The following is a 19858-nucleotide window of genomic DNA, read 5'->3' as shown; positions in this document are numbered from 1 at the left end:
AAACGTGACAACTGAACTCTCAAAAACTCCACCTTGGCACCCGGATCTTCCTGCTCATCATCCTCTACCATGATTGCTTCCTGTATTAAGGGTCTACTAATGCCACGGGGCAGAGATTGTAGCCAGATTTCACAGTTTTGAGTGCATCCTGGATTTTTCTCGAGAGTACCGACACCTAGCTTTATCGCGTTATTCCAGAATTGCTTATATTTGCTTTCCCCCACGGCTTGGTTTTTAAAGTACTATACATTCTTTAGAAGGTCCATTATTGGGGGACGTCTTGCATCCTACCCAACTGACGCATCACCTTTCTTGGATTGTAAGGCCTAGTGCAGTTAAGTCCTATCAAAACTAGAAAGATTTGCATTTGAGGTCCAATCAAGATTTTCTTAGGACGAAACCACATATAGCACCAAAGAATGTTGTTCGGAGTTCTTGATTCGAGAAATTCGATCCAGGAATTGACTCTCATAGGAAAAGAAAATTTGTCAAAACGCATTCTCTCTTACATGGCTTGCACTCGATCATTCAGACAACGGTCAATCACATCTGTTTTAATCAAAGAAGGCGTATGCAAGTGCTCCATCATCCGCAACTGCAATATCAGATTACTCCCCTCAAAAAATCGTACCCCTCATTTTACTTCAGTTAAAGCCTTATATATTTCTGTTAAGATCATTGGTACAATGGTGACCCCATTTTTTTTCTCGAATAAAGCTATCACCACTGATTGTAGACGAGTATTGATACACCTCTCATCTAACGGGAACACTAAGATGCCCAACAAAGCTAGACAGCAAACCTCAAGACGACGTTGTTCCCAAATTTTTTTGGTAGTACAGAATTCATCCCAAAAGAAGTCGAAACCCTCTAAGGACCCAAATCTAGCAAAGAAATAGTCCAAGGAAATCCAAAATTGTTTGAGACATCCCAGATGCTTGTTATATTTTAATCCACAGAGTCGAAGGAATTTCTTACGAGTATGATTGCGGGCTAAAATCATCTGCTGACCCATATAAGTCAACCAAAACAAACGAGACACTTCTGCCAGGGTAGGAGTCAATTCACAACTTCCGAACCTAAATACCAAATTATTTGGATCCCAAAAATTCAACGCAGCTTCTATTAGATCCGGATGAGGTGTGAGATCCATGAGTGCTACAAGATTGCCTAACACTTTCCTCACTTCATGATTTTCAGAGTAATTGAACGTGCCCCACCACTTGATCAACTTTTTGGGTACCTTGACAACCATAAGAACTCTAGACTTTGTGGACAGATCCATCCTGTAGTAACAGATAAGAAATTATCTCAAAAAATTGCTAAGAGCAAAAGGTTCCCAACCAATGGGAATTTGATGCGGACATACGTCGATGGGACAGACCGCTTCATGACTCCAAATCTCCGAACAATAACACTGAATAAAATCAGCCTACTTGGATAACAACTCTAGGTTACGGGGTAAAAGACCTAGCCTAAGACTAAGACGATGGCCAAAATAAAGATTGCCGGACCCACCGAGGGTTGCCTACGTATCCCGCCCCGAGAGAGGGGAATCAGGTATGCATAGTTCATCCAAATTGGACAAATAAAGATTAACTAATAGACTGACCCTAACTTAAGAGACACAACCAAAGACCAAAAAAAAAAGGGCAGCCCGATGCACTAAAGCTACCGCTATGCGCGGTGTCTGGGGAAGGGCCCCACCACAAGGGTGTATCGTACGCAGCCTTACCTTGCATTTCTGCAAGAGGCTATTTCCAAGGCTTGAACCCATGACCTCCTGGTCACATGGCAGCAACTTTACCAGCTACTCCAAGGCTCCCCTTCAAAAACCGATGAATTAAAAAAAATTGGGTTTTTAATTTGACACCAACGACTATGAAAGAAAAATCTTTTTTGAAATTTTCGAATTATGAATACGTGGTAAAGGAATAAAAGGATTTTTTTTTTTTTGCATTTTCCTTTATAAAACCTCCTATTGTAAAAAAAATCTTTTCTTTTTGAAATTTTTGAATTGTGAAAAACAAAAGCCATAAAGAACTCTAAAAACTACAAATCTCTTTTTTGGACTTTTTTTTTTCACACACTTTACTTCTAACACATGCATTACCCCACATCAGTCTGTCAAATGACCACATTACCCTCAAAGATGCAACATTTAGCACGTAGGAATGCTTTAGAGGTAAGTCTCCTACAAAGGACCAAATGGGTCCCGCTAGGTCTTAATATGATGCACATAAGCATGATCTAAAGGCTGACCTACGCTGACGTTCACTAACAAGGCCGTTCAGGGGAGCATATAATCGATAATGGCTGCTTAGCTTTCCACCTACTCCATACATCCAACGGCTCCCCCCTAAAATAAAGGTGACTCAACTAGAGTTCGTACACACGACGTGTGCTCCGAGACTTATTGCGGAAAGAATGACTCAGGTTATGCACATGATGTCAGATATAAAAGCGGTACACATAGGATAAATACTGTAAACAAAGAGCACGAAAACACACAAAAATGAAAACACAAACAAAAATCGCAAACAATGCTTATACACTCGTAATGCCAAACAAAGCCGATACGACTCCAAAAAAAGCTTGGATTCTGAAATTGTCCCCAGCAGAGTCACCAGAGCTGTCACACCCCCTTTTTCATACTCCAAAAAGATTCGTTTTAAGTTCAAAAAGGTTTTATTGTTAAAGTGAAAAAATGAAAAAAAAAATCGAAAAGGACCTTTTATATTCAAAACTTAGAGTTGCCACTTGGCATAAATACGGTGTGCCAAGTCACCTTTTGGAAAATCCTTTTGAAAATGGTTTGACTCTTTTAAAACTGATTTGCGAACAGAGATTCTGGCTAAGGAACTCTGTTGACCGAGGGGAAGGTGTTAGGAACCCTTCGATCCCGTGGTTCGACCACGGTCGCTTGGTAGAGAGTATCAGCTAATTTTAAACACTACGAATGTATAAACCACACAAACAAACATCAAATAAATCAAACAAAATTTAAAATCCAAAATAATGTCCAGTCCGAGTTATACAGTCCCAAAAAATAGAAAATTACAAAAAAAATATAAATCCTATTCTAAACTACTCCTAGACTAAGCTCCACTGGCTCACCCATTGTCTCGGGCCTTCATTAAGCGCCGTCTTCTAGTACAACTTTCTCGGGGCATTCCCCAGATAAAATGATACAGATACTTCGAGACATTCCCCGGCCAAATGAGTATAATTGAGTCGAATACGATAATATAAAACTATCTCAACACAGATCTCAAACATTCAATCAACTCACAATCTCTAGATTTGCCTACCCGACCTATGTCTTGCCTATTCTAATCGGCGTATCTTGATACTACCAAATTCAATTAACGTTCATTTCAAGTCAAACGACTAATGAATCAAACTAATCAAAAGTCACCAATTATATCAAGTTTTCAATTCCCGCCCCACTTATTCCAAGTGACTTCAAATCTTTCAATTACTTCATTCATGTGAATCAATTAATCAATATCAACCACAGTAATTACGGTTGCTCAAACACAATATCGAAACATATCACCATATCACAATCATCAACCAAACACAATATTCAACTCCAACACATCAAATATAGTAAACATTAAATAAAAGAGGGGGAATAGAATTGGACCTTTAGTGTATATTTGACGATTTACGAAGAGAAATAAGAGTCGCTCCGATAACCTCAAAGAACACCAGTAAAACCTCTACTCTCCAAATCACACGAATGACATTCCCAGAATAACGATGACCCCAATTTCAATTGGAACAGAACAAATTCCCGAACAGACTTGATGAACAACAAAATCGGGATTACGAAGTCTAGCCCACACCAATGATACCCACCAGGAGCAATGAATTCCTAAAACCTGTTTTTGGCGACGGAACATAAAACTCAGAAGAACCCCAGAACCTCGATACGCGACAGAACCAAAAGAATAAGATAACTTGAGCTACGGTTTGCTCAAATGAACAAGAACGGACAAAAACCACTCGGATTCAGGCGCTCTTAACCTTTTCCGGTGGAATCTCGACTAAAACTCCAAGAAAACTAAGAAAAACTTTGTGGGATTACGGGACTAGGACGGGATTTGAACTCTTAGTACCTTAATCTGACTGAAATAATAATCGATTCCGGCGAAGGATTCGCCGAAAAAGGCTTAGATCTAGCCTATTGTCGCCGGAACAATGACCCAAACGAAAAACGGTGCTCCTTTCTCGATCTGCTGATTTTTCTTTTTGTTTTTCCTCTCTCCCTCGATTTTTCTTTAACTCCGATCTCTCTTTCGTCTCCCTCCTCTATATCTCTCAGAGTGTTTCTGTGTAGGGGTTTTGGAGAAGAAGGTTTGTGTGTTTTGGTGAGAGTAAAAAATGGAATATTTGGTTTCCTTTGGAGAAGAAAGCCAAGAAGAAAAAATGTTTCTCCCCTCCACCCCACTTTCTTGTTTCCTCTCTGTATATATATTATGTCCAAAAGTGGAAAGAAATATGATGAAGAGGGGTCCTGTGGGTAGGGGGTGGGGTATGAGTATATTGAGCTTTCTGGAAGGTTCCTCTTTTGTTGTATGTGTATTATTAAAGTCAAAATTCAGTGGGCCCCATTTGTTTGTTGATAAATTGGAATGTAGTGTAGATGACTATGAAATGGAAAAAAAAAATGGGGGGATCACGTGAGGTGTTCAAATGAAAATGGAGTGAATCCTTGTTTTACTATGGGCCCCACCTTTGTTCTCTTTTTCTGTTAGTGATAATTAAATGTGAAGGGAAGGGGTGAGGTATAGGATGGGTGGGGTAGTAAGTGAGGTGTAAAGGGGTTATGATAGAATAAAATTTGTTAGGGAGTTATTATTTTTGTCTTTTAATGGGGGTATAATTACATGATGAGGGTACACGGTAGGATAAAGTAAAAATGAGTAAAAGTGAATAAAATTAAACTTTAGGAGGATAAAATTATATGTCTACACATAGAGCAAAAAAAATATTTTAATTAGGTATAAAATATAAATAAATTTAACTGAATAAATTTAAAAAATTTATAATTGTTTTAAAATAAAAGTTGAAAAAGTAGATTTTCAAGAAGTGGACAAAGTGGAATTGGACGGTGCTGACTGGAAAAAGTGGACAAAATGGAATTGTGGGACCACAACAAAGTGAAGCACGTAAGATTTTATTACACTGAAGAATTTTTTTTCTGAAAAGTGATTTAATAAATTTGACAATTCACTGCATGTTTTTTCTTCGATCATCGTGTAAAACGTAGGAAATTCTTACGTTTTTATAAATGTTAACTCCGTTTGTTGATCATTAACAGAAAAATGAAAAACGCAATAAATTATTACGTTTAGCCTATTTTGATAACTTCTTAAATAAGTGGCCTATTTTGGTCACTGTTTTACTTCCATGGCTCATTTTGGTTCTTAGTTCTCCTCCACATCTCTTCATTAGTCATCAACTTGTATACTCTAGAAGGATGACTGATGTAAATAAATATACTTCATTCAATCAATCATTAGTTGCATTTTACATCTGAGTAGCAGTGCATAAATTCTTCCTTGGCTTCCTGCTCAAATGTACTCAACTCTCCCATACAATGTGTCGGTATACATGTAACCTTGATCATGTTCTTGTTTGTCACCATTGAGCTTTTCAATGCAAAATCTTTGGAGAGGAAGCCGACCAGAAAGTTTTTATTAATCTTATATATGGTGTGTGCTGCACTAGAAGGAGACATCATAATCCAATGCCATGATGTTCCATAGAGAATAATGCTTAGTTATCTGCTGCCTCTTGGCATGAGCAAACTCCAACCCAGTTTTGTCATTTGCAGTCTTTTCCTCTTCTAAAACTAACAACAAACGTTGGTCATGGAACCTGCATGTCTTCAGTTACAAATACTTATGTCTTTTTCTGGTTTCAGTTCGACCATGAAAGGAACTGAACCTATATAGTGTGGACACACAAGGGAAGCGGGAACCTATAAAGAAAGACTATTGCTGCATTAATAGAGGCTACTATACCACAACACCCCTAGCACGGCCTTTGGTCCATTGCACTACCATCTCGTCCACATCTCAATGCCCACCTCCTCCACAACACAACCCCATTAAGATAACCATGGTCCGTGGCGGTCTTACTTTACCCCCATCAATTTCCTTGCTGTGATGTTACAATTGTTAGAAAGTTCATATTTCCTACAAGCCCGCGTGTGGTAGCACGTAGCAACATAACCACGAGATAGGTCATTTTTAGACAAAGTAGTCCGAATTTTTTAAACAAGTAGATGCAGCAGCTAAAACATGCAACATATCACAAAAACCATAAGCTCCTATAGCAAACTAGAGGAGCTTTGAAATCAAAAAAATCATCCACATCATGCAAATCTGAGAGAAAACCAAAAAGGTAAAGCTCATAAACATTAGTCCTTCAAAGAGAGAATAGGGGTGAAAATCCCTTCAAGGCAACTCTGTGGTGGGGCGATCTAGCGAGGTGAGTAGGCAAGAGCGAAGGCTGCTCAAATTTTGACAATGGTCTCCAACGTCATAATTGGTAGTTAGAATTGGTTTCGATTGCCAAAAGGAAAATCTTTTTCTGCCTGATTTCATAAACTAGCTTAACAAATGAATAAATAAAACAAACTAAGCTGTACAACTTAGGTGGTCTTCTATACCTTTAGAAAAGTTTATATCTGCTTCTTTACACAATAACAGAAGAACAAGTCTAGGACTAGGAGTACAGCAGGTTAGTGTAGATAATGAAACATAATCTTGTTAGCAGAAGAACAAGTCTAAGAGTTTAGTGTAGATAATGAAACATAATCTTGTTAGCAGAAGAACAAGTCTAGGAGTACAGCAGGTTGTAGGAAAACCTCTACAACCTCACAACTAAAGGCGGAGAAGCATCGTTAGATAATCTCCAGCTCCAAGCTCAAAAGATAAGCTGAGCTATCTGCAGTATTGACAAAAGCAAATATTTGTGGCATCCCCATTCTATAGAATACCATGTTTCAACAAAACTTGGTGGTTGAGGGAGAAAGACAAGATCAACTACGAAGAGGTCATTTGGAGGTAGAAAATTAAGTACATAAACTAAGCATGATCTTTCTAACTAAAATGAGCAACTCAAAAACCTAAAGAAGAGTGGGCAATTCAAATTCCTCACCCACAACACTAGTACACTACACCTTTATACAGTGACGGAGCCAGAAATTCCGCAAAGAGATTCAAAATATTACTACCTTGTGACCTAAGATATTATTTAGCTATTTACTCTTACACTAAAACTTGGTATTGCTATCCTGCATGAATGAATTATGTAAATAATAATATCAAATAAACCATTTTTAGCATGCTTAGATGTGCTCCATATATTATCTTCTTTATGTACTATTAATAATATGATTTTGCTATTACAATCCACCAAAGAGTAAAATTTTAACTTGATATAAAAGTTAAAAGAAAATAAAGGAAACTTTTGAATCTAATTGTGATCTTAAACAAAATATATGTAAGATGTATCAAAATATCTTTTAATCTTATGATCTTAAACATCAGTGGCGAAGCCACATTCAATTCAGGGGTTCATCCGAACCCCCTTCGTCAGAAAATTATACTATTTTTATATGGTCAATAATATTTTTATGTATATATAGTAGACGTTAAACCCCCTTCGACTAGTCCGTATATTTACTTCTGAACTCCCTCAATGAAAATTCTGATTCCGCCACTATTAAACATAGTATATGAACTGCTGTAATTAAGGAGTTTTTTCAGATAAAATAAAAAAAATGTTCTTTTCTAAATGAATTAAAAAGAAAATTAACAAACAAATTGAAACAAAATGGATGTTATAACTTAAATAGCACATGTAAAGTAGGTTACCTGGTGCAAATCCCACACAATCCGAGGCCTGACCCGGCAATATTCAACATGGGCCTATTACACCACAATTGGGCTGGCAGTCACCAGAATTCCAATTCTTTTTTGGTATATTTTAAAAAGAGTAGCTTACATAAATCCATGATAGTTTCAACAATATTACATAAAATCCCGTTTATTTTGCTAATTACATCTTATCCCAGAATTTTGAATTGGTGATACATATATTAAGCAGTGATACATATGTAACAGATCAGGTAATTATTTTAGGAAGCACCAGATTTTTTGAGATTTTAATAACGTAAATCTCGCCTAAACTATTACAAGAGGTGAAAACGCAATTCCTTTTGTTAACTGTTCAACATTGAAGCAAACCACATTAGAATCTCAAATTTTTTCAAAATTTGGAACAAAAAAATCGATATTCAATTTTTTTTTCCTGAATTTCCTCAATGGATCTCGTCATTGTGTTGTTGCGTCATTCTAGGGAATGGATTTCTGAAACAAGATACGATAACTATCTGGTTGACGGGATTGTAATTCATGAAAAAACATCGTACCGCGATTTAATGGACGTCATATCAACTCAATTGAAAATTGACGTATCTCTGAAAAGAATTAATGACAAATACGTTGTTCAAGGCAATTCATCAGCGTTGGAGATTCATAATGATATGGCTATGAAAGTTTTTCTTCAGATTTTGAAAGCTGAATCTATATTCGGGAAGTATCCACTGTGTATTACAACGAGTGATATAGTAATTGACAGTGATGGTGTTGACGCAGATAATATGATGATTGAGTGTTATAATTTTGTTGAGCCGTCTGATCTTGCACTTGGTGTAGTTCGTAACGTTGAATCTCTGGCAATTATTAATGTGGGTGGTGAAGAACTAATAAATGATTGCTATAATAGTGTTGTTAAGGTGAAGCAAAAGTATATAAACAAAGATACACTTGTCTCGGTAATGCGTAACTATTCAATCAAGCATAGGTTCAATTGCAGAGCTGCGAGATCTGACAAGCAGAGGTGCATTTATTATTTTTTAATGACAATTATTGATTTATTTCACAATTTAATTCATATAACTAGTTATTCATATAAGTGAAACAAATGAATATCTGGAAGCTGTAGCGATACATTTGTATATCTGGAAGCTGTAGTTATTCATATAAGTGAAACAAATTTGATTCATTTCAATTTTTTAATGACAATTATTGATTTATTTCGCAATTTAATGACAATTATATCTGGAAGCTATAGTGATACATTTGTATATTAGTTTATGTAAATGTTGTTGCAAATAACAAGTGATTCATATAACTAGTTATTCATATAAGTGAAACAAATAACTAATTGTTATTGTAAGTTGATATTTATATATATGGTGATTCCTATTGGTCATTAATATAATTGATTATTAATCATATTAATGGATATTCATATGAATGGCGATTCATCTTGATGATTCATATAAACTAATTGGAAATACATGTTATTCATATTACTGGTGATTCATATAACTTGTGATGCATGTAACTGATTTTTAATTTTGTTGATTTATGTCAATGGTGATTCATATACCTAGTTTTTTATGTTGGTGCTAAATGTAGCATAAGTTTCAAATAACCAGTGATTCATGTAAGTTTTGAATAACTCTGGTGATTCATAAAAGTTTTGAATAACTCTGGTGATTCATATAATTAATTAGTTTTGAATAACTCTGGTGATTCATATAAATGTAACATAACTAATGGTGATTCATATACATGGTTTTTTATGTTGGTGATAAATGTAACATAAGTTTCAACTAACCAGTGATTCATATAACTGGTGATTCATATAAGTTTTGAATAACTCTGGTGATTCATATAAGTTTTGAATAACTCTGGTGATTCAAGTGATTCACATAACTAATGATTCATATAGGTGACACAAATAACTAATTTGTATTGTAAGTGGATATTTATGTATAGGGTGATTCATATTTGTGATTAATATAATTGAATATTCATATAATTGGTGATTTCTATTGGTGAATCGTATAAACATGTTGGAAAAACAGGTTATTCATATAAATGGTGATTCATATAACTGTTGAATTATATAATATAAAAGAATAACAGATTAAGTTCATAGTAGCGATATGTGTTAATTGTTTATTCATTGGTTAATTGGCTCTTTTTTTATTGAATTAGTGATTCATATGGTAAATGGTGATTCATATATAAACAAATTAATGTAACTTCATATTTGCGACTTTTTTTTTGACGTATATTTCAGTTATGTCTTGTTGTGCAAATCGCCGGAATGTAGTTGGGTATTCAAGGCATCCTGTAAGCATGATACTGATACATTTATAGTACGTACCTTCAACGATGAACACACCTGCTCAATAATGAACAGAGTGTTTGAGCAACAGCATGCAACCATTGCCTTTGTAGCTGGAATAACAGCTCTAAAGTTAGTGAGCTACAAAAGAATAATCACCACAAGCGACATTATTAAAGATATAAAAAGGAAACTTGATTTGGACATAGATTACATGAAGGCATGGCGTGCTAAAAAACGTGCTTTAAAAATGTTGAGAGGGAGACCAGCTGACGGATATAAGAAAATGCCTACCTACGTATACATGTTGAATTCGATTTATCCCAATTCACATATAAGGATGCATGAGTCTCCTGATAATCAGTTCATGTATCTATTCGTAGCACTACAGCCTTTCATTAGGGGATTTGGGTATTGTAAGCCTGTTGTGGTAGTAGACGATAGTCACATGAAAGGACCATATCAAGGAACATTCGTTTCAGCTAGCACTCTTGATGGAGCAAGTATTGCATGTAGTGATTTTTTTTCTTACAAATGATGGTAATTGTTATATAAGTTAGACATAATCATTGTTTAATTTTATGTATCAGGACATATATTGCCACTTGCGTATGGGGTTGTAGATTCTGAGAATGATTCATCCTGGACGTGGTTTTTCCAGCAATTCAAGTGTGCTTTCGGTGAACGCGATAATATGTGCGTAGTCTCTAATAGATATGAAAGCATAATCAAGGCAGATAGTGTGGTCTATCTATGTATACCACATTTTTCTTGTCTTTGGCATCTTTGAAATAATGTTCGCACGAATTATAGAAAGAGTAAGGACAAGCTGACCGATGAGTTTTTTGCCATGGCTAAAGCGTACAAGTTGGATGTGTTTGATGAGCTTATATGTAAAGTGAAAAATATTGACAATAGAGTTAAGGTATATTTGAAAAATGTTGGATTTGAAAAGTGGTCACGAGTTCATGCTCCAATAAATAGGGGGAGGATGATGAATTCCAACATTGCAGAATGTATTGACTCTCGTCTTGTTGAGGCTCGTGAACTGCTAATTTTAAATTTTCTTGAACAGGTCAGAATCTTATTTGGTGTGTAGAATCGAAAAAATAGAGACCGATCTAGCTTTCTTTCTAAAAATTCATTGGGAGGTCGGTTTCAAAAAATTCTTCAATTGAATGAGGCAAAGTCATCACGTATGATGGTAAGTTAAAATAACAATCTGTATACTTTAACTAAGGTAGTTTGCATTTTTTTTTTAACATTCTGATAACAGATGTATCAAAGTGATACATCTGGGAGTCATATGTATCATTTTGATAAATATGACGAAATATGCTTCCACTTGAAATTTTGTTCTTTATATTTAATTAATCTGCGGCTTTTATGATTCATATATTATGTTGACTTACATAAAACTTTATGGAATTATATTTCCAGATTAGGGAATCAACTAACTACATATACGGTGTGTATGAAGAAGGAAGAAAATGCATTGTTCGGTTGGATATTAGAACTTGCAACTGTGGTAAATTTTAGCTTGATGAGATATCATGCGTGCATGCTATTGCTGTTTTGAAAAGCAAACATATAAAGGAAATGAAGCCATACTGCTCAGATTACTACAAGAAGGAGGCATTGATGAAGACTTATGAAATGCTGCTTTGTCCAATGCCCAATAAACGAGACTGGCATGTACCACCGGAGGTGTTAGAAGATGTGGTTTTGCCTCCAAAATATAAACGCCCACCAGGAAGACCCAAGAAAGGTAGAAAAAAGAAAAGTAGTGAAAAATTTTCATCAACATCAAATCGTTGTGGCAAGTGTGGGTATGAAGGCCACAACAGACGTAGTTGCAACTACTTTCCCAAAGAGATGTGATATTTTGTCTTTAAAGTTTAATCAGATATGTTTACTTAGTTCAAAGTTTTGAATTCAGTAATTTGAGTTAATCATTCAAAAATTCGTTGCTTGATATATTTCGTTTATAATTGGAAAAGATATGTGTTTGTAAGATTATCATTTATAATTCATTATTACTATTATCTTATGCAGATATGTTAAGAGGTACTGAGGAAAGCTAGTGATGCATTCCGTAAATGAAATTATAAAGTGATAAATACTACTATTTAATCTCAACAGGTTAATTATTATTAAATGTTAATCATATTGTTTTCAATTGATACAAATTAAAAAACTTAATATTGTCATGTGATTCATATAAACCATTTGTATAAAATTAGTTGTTTCATATTAGAAATTAGCATTGACATGTTAATTGGTGATACATTTTCAACATATTAGTTAAATTTTATTCATTTCTAATGACTTTTAACTGGTGATTCATTTTAATAATATAAATGGTTATTCCTGAAACTGGAGATTCATTTTAACTGGTGATTCATTTTAATAATATAATTGGTTACATTTTATTCAGGTCTAATCATTTCTAACTGGTGATTCATTTTAACCATTTGAAAAATGGTGATTCACATAATTAGTTATTTATTTAACTGATTATTCATGAAAGGGGAGATTCATATGATTATATATTATAAATGGTGATGACAAAATACAACTATAAAGTTGTATTTGGTGATTCATTTAAAAACTGGTTAGTGATATAAATGGTGATTCATATGGTATTTAGTGATACATATTATATCACTTCTGTTTGTTAACAAAATATTGATGATATATATCAATAGATAAAACTAAAAATTTGTGATAAATTATGTAAGTTAAACTACCCACAGAAGTACTAATACCATATATGCTTCTAAGTTAAAATGTCATGACATTTCATAAAAAAAATCATAGTTCATGATATATCCAGAAATCCCCAAACATAAAAAAAAACTGAAAAACAAGAATTCCACAAACATAAGAAACCAATTTTCTTTTGCCACACAATAAATGCTAGAGAACTACGGTTCAACATCAATCAGCTCTGTATCCTCAAATCGAATGAAGGTGCGTTTAGACCTAGGCAGATCTTGGTTGTCACTAACATATCCAGTGCATACCTTGTTCACACCATAGTCCCATAACAAGGATGCGTATCTTGTACGATGCTTTTTCGAATCAAACTTTGAAGATGGTATTTGATGTCGGTCACTTAAAAATTCAGCATATACTGCAACAAACAAACCACAATCCCTAGAAAATAGTAAAGTAGGTATTTTATGTGTTGCTGCGAGCTCTTACTTAAAATAATATATTCAAAAGAATAAATGATACTTACAACGTGCCTCTTGATTGTTGCATAATTTCATCAACAATGTGAACATTGAATTCATGTTGATCCGTCTTTTCCTTGTATGCGTCTAGAAGTGACCAGTCTGTGCGATCTTTTTTCTCAAAAAAATCAGATATTGTCAAATAAATTGACAACATTTCAGCAAGCTCCTTTATCTCATCAGCATGACCTCTATGACCTTTCATCGAATGTAAACATGAATGCATCTTTCCTTGAGTACTATGACTGCCAACACCCAGTGAAACGAACCTTTACAATTTATTGGCACATTAACCTCGTCAATCAAATGCCATGGAATACCAGTTGATATGCATAGTCCTTGCATAATCTCACAAATTGATCTCTCCACCGAAGCCACTTTCATTGAGCGAATGTTTTCGACATGCGAGCTAATATCAATCTCAGAATGACTTCGGTGATAATAAGTGTATATATCATGGATGTAGTTCATGAAAACGCAATTCACAGTGGTATATCTATATTCACTGGTTGTATCCATTTTTGCTTTCTTTCTAAGATAGTAGAACACCCCATCGATATGCTGTGGTAAAAAAACTATGATTTGTAAGAACAAGTGATTCATATAACCAGTGATTCATATAACTGTTGATTCATATAAGTGTAGATTCATATAGTTGGCTAGTACAAATAATCAACATTCAATTACTTCAATCATCAACAAATATAATAATCAGTTGTTCAAATGATGACTCTAACCCATGCTTCCTTATTAAATTTTAAAATTAAATTCATGTTAGACAGCATATGTATCACAGTGATACATATGATACCCAGATGTATCAGTATTGTAAAATCAGATTGTGCTTTAATAATAAAAAGATTAATTGCTATATATATATATATATATATATATATTTCTTTAAGGCATACCTCATCATTCCAACAATTACTTGATTGCGCCATGTAATAAAACCAACTTTTTTTCACCGGGTGTGCAACTACAAAATCAAGAGTTAGTTTTAGATCAGCGTGTTTGGCCGTGTAGTACTCATCCTTTCCTTTCCTGAAATCAAATTATAATTCATATAAGTATTGAAAGTAGTACATGTATATGATATTGTGAAAGGTGATTCATCAATCTTACTTAGTAGCATGTGGATTGTACAGTCCAACTGACATCCAAACTGAGAACTTTGAGAAGAGATCTTCAGCATATGGTCCATTAATGTTATGACCTTCAAACGAATATTTCAACTTTTTTTGCGACTTGATGACTTCTTTATCTTTTGACCCAGAATCAAACACACTGACAAATGGTGACTAATATACTTTTGATGGCTACCGATTACTCTTGGAAGTAAGCTTACTTACATATTTCAGATTAGTCTGGCACACAGTGACCTGAGAAATAGCTGCAATATCATTGTCGCTAATATAAAACTGACTATCAATGTTGCCTTACCGATCACATGTGTCAATAGTTTCAGCATCTTCATAATTGATCCCTGTTGGATAGGTAGCACGCGATGGTGGTACGTACAAGGTAATAGCTTTAGACAAATCTTCATCTGTATTATGAAGGGCTTCTTTAGATTCCTGTGTGACATATTTAAAATGAGAAGTTTGTGTTATAATGAAGTTTAGAATTGAAGTTCCTAAATTATGTGTATGTATCATAATGATACATATGGATCATCATATATCACTGTGATACATCTGAAAAATTTACATAACAGATCACCAACTTTAGGAATTTTATTTATTAAGCATCTATAATAAGATTAAAACATTGTTACTGAAAAAATTTTATGCCACATAAAAACTTAAAATAAGGTTGTGACCTTCATAAAGAACTACTTCAAATTACAAAATAAAATTCGTTATAAGTAAATTGATATTACCCTTACGCGTTCTTTCATTATAGCTTCAACTACTTCAGCATTTGTAATATGCCTATCATCTTCTTGCAGCTTGTCTGCGTACGAACTCTCAGCTTCCTATTAGTAATTAAACGTAACATGTTAATATGAAACAATTGAAAACATATGATGAATCAATTACTGGAAGTTTCTTTAAATTGTCTATAAGCATCAAAGTGATACATATGATGTCAGATGTATCAAAGTGATACATATGATGTCAGATGTATCACAGTGATTCATATGAGTAACTTAATAAATACATACAAACCATTATATTAACAGTTCGAGCAATTAAAAAAATAACATCTAAACTATTAGAAGGTAATATTTTGAGTAAGTTGTAACAAAATGATAATATAATTAAGTCAATTTAATTACCTTCAAGGATTTCTCAGTTACTCCTTCATTGACACCTAATTTAGATGATTGACCAGCAGCATCTACAATATTATAACTTTTAGCATCCGTTGTGTGTTCGTTAACAGATTGAGGAAGATCCACTTCTCTATTCGGGTTGCCTTTTTCACTTTCATGCACTGGATATTGAGCAACCTGCAAGATAAGAAATTAGAATAATACAGTAACATAGTGATACTAGTGATAAACTATGAATACCTTACCAAATAAAGAAAAACCTTCTTTCACAACTCCCAAAAGTCCTGTATACTGATCGACCATCAACTTTTGGAGATCATTGACTTTCATGTCAACCTACATTGTGAATAACATTTTGGACTTCATGTTAACCTATAATATGTTTTAACATTAACATAACAAAAACAACATTATTTTATACTCACGTAAGTCCTAACAGAAGACTTTATCTTGTCCAAATCAGACTTAGATAGTGATAGCTTTTCCTCTGAAGTAGCAGGTTCTTTATCGGCATACCTCATCTCAACATTAGGCACAACTTTGTCTTTATCCAATGAAACTCGGGGCTCCGAATGATCAATTGAAGAATCTGTCAAACTTTTGTCTTTGGACAACTTGTCTGACTGTTTTTTGGACTTTGTTGCTTGTGATCGAACCTTTTCTGACTCCTCAACTATTTTTTATTTCTTCGCAGGAGGATATGGAGATTGACCAATATCAAGCCTCATCATTTTTAGAAGGCCTACACTAGGAAGTGTACTAAAATAATCAAATTCATCTCCAAATTCAGTCGGAGCAGTCCTCTCAGATTGTTGTTGTACAGCTACTGCCTGTGCTACATTTGCAGCATCATCTGTTGAACCAACATCAAAGGATTTGGCAAATCAAGATGGTTCAATTCCTGTGGTGATGGGGCTATATTCCTGTATACAAGCCGCAAAAAAAGTAACACAAAAAACCAAAAATTAGAAGTACCTTAAAAATTAAAAATAGACATACAAAAGTATAACGGTGAAATAAACACTACCTTACTAAACATATCGTCCATAAGATCCTCGTATCTAGGCTTGGGTTTTACCACTTTCCAATTCACCATTCTTGGAATTAAATTGTGAACACAAACGACAAGTGATTCATCAACTTTTGCACAACATTCGTACCATCAAATCTAAAGAGTGTATGGAAGGCCACTCAGACGGTAAAACTTTTGGACCTCATTCATCGACCGGCTAATAGAAGCCATCAACTTCTCAAAAGCTACTTTTCCCCGTGGAAAATGACTATAACTTCCATCATCCACCATGTGAAAGTCTCGGGCAGGGATATTAATTTTATCTAATTGGGAGAATATAAATGTGTGTATAAAGTACAATATCCCAATTTTCACCGCATCTTTCATATTCCCCCCCCCCCCCCCATTTTTTAGTCAAGAAAAGATCGACCAACTCACCCCTTTTCACACATGATAATGAATTTGGAAAATATTTTTTTGCAGTCGACGTGGTGAAAGGTCTGAATATTCAAAATCATCAATGCTGCCTTGGCATTTCAAGCCAATAACGATACCAAACTCATACAGTGAAAATCTTAGAATTGTATTGTTGACCAACACCCTTAGTTGATCTTTACATGAGTGTTGGACTTCTAAGGTCATCAAATACCTTGCTATCGATCCTTAAAAATTACAATTGGGTAGGTCCAAAAATGACCCAAAACAAGTGCTTCTGAACATTCTAATTCCTTCATTATTCAGAACTTCGTTAAGCTTATCTACCACATTGATATTATGTGCACTATCAATCCTTACATTGTGGGAAGGTCGTTTTTTCACAAGCAAACTAACATTTTGTCAACAACACAAATCAGAAGATGATTCATAAGTCAACTGAATCACATATTTATAAATTACAACAACAAAAAAATGAGTACATAAAGTGCAATAATTTGTTGATTTACTTATATGAGTACATCTGTATAAAAATGAGTACATATGTATAAACAAAAAAAGTTATCCACAGAGAATAAAAGTCACAAGCATATGAATCACCCATATGAATCAACCGTTACAAGTAACAAGCATATGAATCACCCATATGTATAATGTGTCACACATATGAATCACCGTATGAATCAATAAATAAATATGAATCACAAAATAACCATTTATTCTGTATGAATCACAAATAAATATGCAGTTATATGAAACACCCTTATGAATCACTAGTTAAAAGAATCAGTTATATTAATCAATATCTATGAATCACCATCACCACATATGTATCGCCAAATAAATGTGAATCACAAAATAACCAGTTAATCTATTAATATGTTGTTATATGAAGCACCGTAATGAATCACTAGTTAAAAGAATCAGTTATAGTAATCAATATGTGTGAATCACCATCACTATATATGTATCACTAATTAAATATGAATCACAAAATAACCAGTTAATTTGTTCATATGCAGTTATATGAAGCACTCATATGAATCACTAGTTAAAAGAATCAGTTATATTAATCAATATCTATGAATCACCATCACTATTATATAAATCACCAAAAAGTTATGAATCACCAAGTAACAAGTTAATCTGTTAATCTGCAATTATATGAATCACCCATATGAATCACCATTTAGAAGAACCCAGTTATTAGTTGCGAAAATAAACCTGCTCCGACGGAAATTTGGAAATTTGTTCAGTTTCATCTCGATCTTCTATTTGCATGTGGGAAACTTGATTTTTTGCAGCAAAAGCTTCTCTTAAAATCTTTAATTTTTCAGGATCATTCCACTGCTTTGACCGATTTTCACTAAAACCTAATTTGGTGTAATCAAAACTGTCCGGAGTAAAACCCACGATCTGATTACTATTATGAACAACTTTTTGTGTTTCAATTTGTGAAATCCCCAAGCTGAATGAGGGTGAATCTTCATTAGCCATTGAAGATAAAACAAATTAACACAAAAGGATTTTAAAGCATAAACAATAAGCTAACCTCTTTGAAGAAGTTCACTTTCTGAAATTAAAGGTTGAATGGTTGAAATCAGTTGAATTATTGAAGAATAAAGTTGACTCAAAAACTACTAAAATGGGAGGAATTTTACGGGAATAATTTGTGGTAAAAAAAAAAGATATGTGTAAAAAGAAAGAGATATATGGCGTGAAAAGAGGAGATGTAAAAAGAAAGAGAGAGATGGCGTGAAAAGAGGAGGAAAAATAGGGTAGGTAAGTTATAGCATATGCATCACTAGTAAATATGAAAATAGGAATTTTATGTAATTTTTAATATATTAAGGGATATTATGTAATATGGTGACTTAAATCAGGGATTTATGTAATTTTTCCTTTTAAAAAAATATTTTTCTTTTAAATAAATATTTAGCACTAATTTTTTTTTTTAAGTTAACCATTCTACATAATAAATTTAATATATACATATTTAATTTAAGATCATAAACTCTAAAAAAAGTATTTTTTAAAATTCATGCTGAGTCAACTAAAACACAACTCACTAAGGGGTCGTTTTGTGGAGTGCATTAGAAAAAATTATGTATATATTAACTTTGTGTATTACTAGTACCTTATTTAGTGTACATTTTTTCAACTTATATATAATCAATTTTTGCATTAGTTATACACTCTATTTAGCATTCAGGTGTGTATAACTAATACATGAAATTCGATGGTATTAGTAATGCAAGAAATTTTAATGCATGTATTAACATGATTAGAGACACAATCGGACCTCAAACTTTAAGCAGCCAGCAAGTCGACGCGTCTGCTTATGTTGCCTGCTTCAGCTGCTTCAATCATAATTTTGCTATGTCATCCCTAATTAATTATTATAAATCATTTACTTATTATAAAATTTATATTAATTATATTTATATTTTACTTATGTATAAGAGTCCGTTGAGAGGAGCTTTCCGTCCTCCTCCTTGCGGACCAATTCAACTATTTGCTCCGTAATTTTATTATATCACTTCTAATTAATTATTATATGTTATTTAAATTAAAAAATTAATAATATTTAATAAAATAAATAAAATTGACATTTATGATATGTCTGTTTTAGCTGCTTCAACTTTAATTTTACTATATCAACCCTAATCA

At 33.7% G+C, this 19858-nt stretch overlaps 1 long non-coding RNA gene across 1 annotated transcript; it reads right to left on the bottom strand.

Annotated features, from left to right (window-relative positions):
• Positions 1 to 366: 366 nt before the first annotated feature.
• Positions 367 to 4572, bottom strand: LOC124896008. Its single transcript, XR_007052356.1, has 2 exons — positions 3650 to 4572; positions 367 to 1286 (listed from the first exon to the last, which is right to left on the bottom strand). It is a non-coding gene; the product is annotated as an uncharacterized LOC124896008 (long non-coding RNA).
• Between the last annotated feature and the right edge of the window lie 15286 nt (positions 4573 to 19858).

The sequence above is a fragment of the Capsicum annuum genome, chromosome 2 (assembly GCF_002878395.1).
Source record: "Capsicum annuum cultivar UCD-10X-F1 chromosome 2, UCD10Xv1.1, whole genome shotgun sequence".
Classification (NCBI taxonomy): domain Eukaryota; kingdom Viridiplantae; phylum Streptophyta; class Magnoliopsida; order Solanales; family Solanaceae; genus Capsicum; species Capsicum annuum.
Note: the sequence above shows the minus strand (reverse complement) of the source record. Positions and strands in the feature narration are given on the sequence as shown.